Source organism: Furipterus horrens, unplaced genomic scaffold (genome assembly GCF_987537825.1).
Source record: "Furipterus horrens unplaced genomic scaffold, mFurHor1.1.pri manual_scaffold_15, whole genome shotgun sequence".
Taxonomy (NCBI): domain Eukaryota; kingdom Metazoa; phylum Chordata; class Mammalia; order Chiroptera; family Furipteridae; genus Furipterus; species Furipterus horrens.
In genome coordinates, this window is record NW_028327185.1 from 9,561,157 (window position 1) to 9,566,603 (window position 5,447).

The window sequence follows — 5,447 nt, forward strand, 5'->3', positions numbered from 1 at the left end:
CTAGAACAAAGATGAACATACCGTGTTATCTACCCTTTGTGCGGATTATGTGCTGGGAATGCAGAAGACACTTACAGGCCATGTGTTTTCATCAAAGGACCCTCAGAGAATGAAATATCACAAGTTTCCCACACACACCACTGCTGTCAAACCCGGGTGGAGAAGTGGCGACGCGACTGGGTCTAGGCCGGCGGGAGGGAGCTCGAGCCTCCCCGATCCCAAGGGCCCCGCTCTGGCCATCGGCCTGCCACCCGACCCCTGGGCTTCAGGAGTGTCCACCATCTCACACAGGATGGTGTCCGAGGTCCCTTCTGCCCCTAATGGTCCTAGAAGTCTCTAAATATGTAAGCCAGAAAGTTTAAAAACAACTTTCTAAATAGCCTAGTCTTACTATCTGTTAGACTATTTTTAATTTATAATTTTAAAAACTGTTTCAAAAAAATCAGATGTACCCATTGCCAAACAAAAGGCTACTCACTGCACTGAAACACATCCATCTGGCTCCTGCAGTGAAATTGCCAATTATCAGGGCTTCTCTACAGACAAAAAGAAGGGCTCAGCGAAATACCCTGATAGATGGGAACTTCAGGAGAAATAATACATCTTGAGCTCCCACCAAAAACATCTTCCAGTCTCAAGGGACCTGGATATAAAATCCAAAATACTGTTTGAGGATGCAACTAATTAAAATCTAAAAACAAAAACAAAAAGCCTCCGGTAATGTCAATATCGTTTTTAATACAAGAAGGCTGAAACAGCCTAAGAAAATCCAGTGCCCTTGTCGGTAAGCAAAGGCCCTACCGAAGTGCTGCAAACAAACAACATGGCAGGAGACGGAGCAGCCAGGTACTCAGCAGCCATCTCTGCGAACGAATCCTGAGCGTAATCGGCCCGGTCGCAACAAAGTGCACCTCTGGTTCTATTTACAGTAACATAACGGACCGAACTGACACGGGGGACCCCTCTTCTATAAACCACAGGAATTCTAACTAAGCACCCCCCAAAAGGGAATACTCATAGATGAGTAGGCACCCCCTCAAAAGAAATTGAAGAGACCCTCCACCTCCTCACCCAATACACATACACACACACACACACACTCACACACTCTTTATTTCAAAAGAAATAAAATCCCCACGTTCCAGAAGCAAAGAGAGAGTGCAAAGGAAGCGAAGCAACACCCAGTCCCTGCTGGGCTGGCACAACTTTAAAGGGCGTGAACCCTCTCGTAAGGTCTAGGAGCTGAGGCCCCGGTGGCCTCTGGTGACAGGAGAGCAGGCCTGGCCCGCAGGCACTGACACTCTTCACAGGTCCTCAGAGGCTTTGGCCACACCCACCCCCTGGCCCTGGCATCAGCGCCTCCCTGACTTTGAACTTCTGAGCAGGCCCTTCCTCGTCCTGGCACTCGTCCCGTTCCCTCTGCTCCTTCCGCAGACGGAGCCGGTCCGCCCATTACCGCAGTCATCACGTCGCAGTCTACAGTCTGCCGAAATGTGCTTCGCCCTGAGGGCGGGAAGCTTTTCTCTGTATCCCTCCCAGTGGAGCCCAGTTCCAAGCCCATCACAGGAATCCGAGAAATGCCCTCGACCCCAACGAGGGCAGTGAGGAAACAGGAGGCAGATAAAAGCTACTCGTAAAAAGGTTGCCAGTGGAAGAAAATAAGAAACCTGAGAAGCGAGCAAAATCAAAGTTACATATTTACTATTTTTTAAATGGGGCACTTTGGACAACTAATAGCAAAATGGCGGGCGGGAGGGGAGCAGTTTGAAACATCACAGCTCTTACTTCCTGAGAGCTAATACGAAATGTACCAGGGCCGACGCTAAGCCCCGGCAGCCATTCCCTCCCGGAATCCTCACACACTCCCGTGAGACAGGTTTGATTATTGTCCCAGTTCCATGGCTACAGCACTGGGGAATTACAGGGACGAAGCGCCTTGCCTTCCATGATAAAGCTACCAAATGACAGACAGAATTTTAATGCCCGAGACCTCGCTCTTAACCACATCATACGAACTGAACCCTCAAACTGATTACAGATTCACTGCAATCCATCAAAAATCCCTACAGAATTGTTCACGGAGCCTTCCAGAAAAACTCTAAAATATATTTGAAAAGGAAAATACACAAGCGTAGCTCAGGTATTTTCTTAAAAAGCAGAATAATGAAATAATCATTTGCCTTGCAAATTACAAAACTGTAAAACCCAGCATATTATAAAACTCAACGTATTATAAAACTGTAGTAATTAGAACTGGTTCTGCCCTAAACAAGAACTAAAAAATGAAAGAAACGGGCTACAGAAACATGACTTCATAGGAGACACAGCACGGGACAGGAAGTGATGTGTCCTATCAGTGAGGAGGAAGACAAGGGTTCAGTCCGGCACTGTCCATCTGGGAGGAAAGTTAGACCCCTAAATCACACTAGTCACAGAAATTAATGAGGAGGGGTGGGGGGAGGAAGGGAAGGGAAGGAAGGAAAAGACCTTAAAACTTTTATCATGAAATAACAGAAGACTATGCTTACAGTCTTGGAGTAAGGACAGAATTTTCCCACAGAAGGATAACCTGGCCTGAGGTCCACAGTAGAATATCTTTTGGTTTGTTGGTTTGTTTTTAATGCCTGCAACTCAAGAGAAAACCAAAAGCCAAAGGAAACCTGAAAAAAGGCTACGGAGAAACAATTCTTTAAAAATGGAAATCAAAAGGGCTAATAAATAAATTTTAAAATAGTCGGTATCACCTAGCAAAAATTAATATATCATGTATAAACTGTCGATGAGGGGTACTTTTAGAAATAACTGGTAGACTGTGAACTTACATAGCAGCCTTTGCTGAGGGAAACCTGGCACTACACTGGAGTTAAAATGCATGACCTTTTAATGAAGCCATTCCACTTCCTGCCCGTAACCAAGGCTCCTAAAAGGATTTTTTACTGCAGCATTTATAAAAACAAGAGCAGAATTAACTTAAATGTTTATGAATAAGGAAACTGTTGGGTCAACCACAGTATAAGCATACTATGAAAAATGATGTGATTAAAAATAATGACATAAATTTACACATCTTAAAAGATCTCCAAGTTATGTCATAAGGTAAAAGAGTACCTTGCAGGATATTGATACGTATGATACTATTTACATAAAGCAAAAATAGAGGAAGAAATGACAGAACACTATTTCTGTAGTGACGTACAAATGCAGAGAAAAGTCTGAAAATTTCTCTGCTAAAATTACAAGCAATTACATAAAGCGACCAGGGGGTGGATCTGGGGAGAGACTTCCATTCTTTCCGTGGTATTTCATCCTCTACAACAAGAGCGTATTCAGATGCTATTTGTCTTCTTTGTTTCAATTTACAAAGCTAGAAGAAAAAAATTCTTAGTCATCATCACATAATATGGGTTAGTGAACTCAAGTGATACGAGAGAGGAACAGAAGGGGTGGCCTCAGGGGTCTCAAGGAAGCATGGGCTTTGGCTAAGGAAAGAGGAAAACCGAGGACCTCTAACAGGTGGCTGGTTCAGTCCTGTCAGTGAAGTATAAAGCAAGGTACTCTGGCGAGTGGGAGGAGGCGGCCAGAAGCAGCCAGCGCTCACTTATTCAGTCAGTGAACGCTGACAGCTCCTACTGCGTGCACACCAGGACTCACCCCGAGCTGGGGCGCAGCAGCAGGCAAGGGGAGCAAGCTTGTCCGCTTACAGAGGTTACACTCCAGCGCACGTGTTCGGGGCTACAGGGGTTAACGAGGGAATAAAGTAACACACACACACACACACACACACACACACACACACTTTGCAGAGGACAAAGTCAGGACGACGTACAGAGAACTTCATGGATACTTCCACAGATGCCCAGGAAAAGCCTCTCCGAGGAGGTCACATTTTATCTGAGATCCCAACGTGACTGGAAGGACCGGCAATCCAGAGGGAAGCAAGACAGGTCAGGGGGACAGCTAGTGCCAGTGCTGTGAGGCAGGCAAGGGTGAGTGCAGCTTACCCAGGAATACAGCAAGGCTGCAGGAGGGGCCAGGGAGACAGGTCCCAGATGACGACAAGGACAGCAAAGCTCTAAGACTTCACAACCCAAGGTCAAGCATTTGGATGTTACTCTAAGGAGCAGAGAAAGCCGCTAGAGCTAGAGTGTCAACGGGAAAGTCAAACTATCGGATGTTCATTTAAAAAGCATCACTTGGGTTTCTTTATGCAAAAGGTCGGCTCTAGCTCCTCTGTGAAGGTTAAAAGAATATGTAATTCAGGGATGGGAAGACCTTCTAGAACACCCAGTGGTGGGAAAGTCAACGAAAGGGGAAGACGAGGACTTCCCTGGTGAGGACTGAGCGCTCAGCTGATGTCGCTTTCGTGACTGGCATGAACCCAACGAACACAGGGAGCAGCCTGCGCCCCCAGAAGAGAAGCCGGCGATGGCGGGGCTCAGCCCGGCCAGGCGGGAACGAGGCAGAGCTGGGGAAAGTTTACTCCCACTCCTACAAACTCCTGAGGGGCCAAAAGGAAACCAGGCCGCCCCATTTCAGGGCTCCAAAGAACTACACGGAGGGATTGATTTCAAGGCTTAAAATAATGCCCATGATTTCACCGCTGCCTTCTGCCACCATAGTAACTCAACACTGAATAGCTTTCCCTAAAAACCGGCAAAACCTGAGGGAGGGCAAAACAATCGGGAGGCCTCAAATTGCCAATGAAGCCAAAGCTAAGCAGACAAAAAAATACTTCGGAGCGCCATACCAGAGCTTCCACCTGGTAGATCAGCTGCCTGTCCTTTGACCTTTCTCCTGCGGTGTCTTCATTGTATTGCAGAAAGAGAAAAGAGCAGAAAGACTCAGTCACAACAAAGCCGGGCCGAGAACACTATCTCCTGATGGACATGCTATTCTACAGTTTCTCTGTGGATAAACATGAGCATTACCCTCGGCCACAGCCAAAAACCCACAGTAATAAAAGACGCGTAACGAAAGCACAAGGTGGCCTGGCTCCTACCTGAGCTGCCCCACACCTCAGCCAAGTGGCAGTCGCTCTCGCCGGGCTCCTTGCACAGGTCCACCACGTCTCTGCATATGGTCTCGGGGGTCACCGGCACCTCCGTGAAGTGCTGCTCATTGTTGCTCAGGTACACTGTAAGAAACATCTGGAAAAGAGGAAGCACCGCTGTTATCAGTGCTGTTTGACTCCTGGTTCCCCTTCGATTCCCCTCCCCAGTCTCAGTCAAGTGCAAATGTTCAACAGAACAGTCTGGCTGACCCCTGGCCCCAGTGGGGGAGGGATCTGCAGCTCGGTGACTGGATTCCCTGCCCCCTGGGGAGCAGGGCCTACAGAGCCGTGGAGCTGCCAAACCAGTCCACAGGAAAGGTCAAATTAAATCATTCTCTTTAATTATATGATTTGTCCACCAAATACTTATCCAGCTCTTAGTATGTGCCAAGTCCAC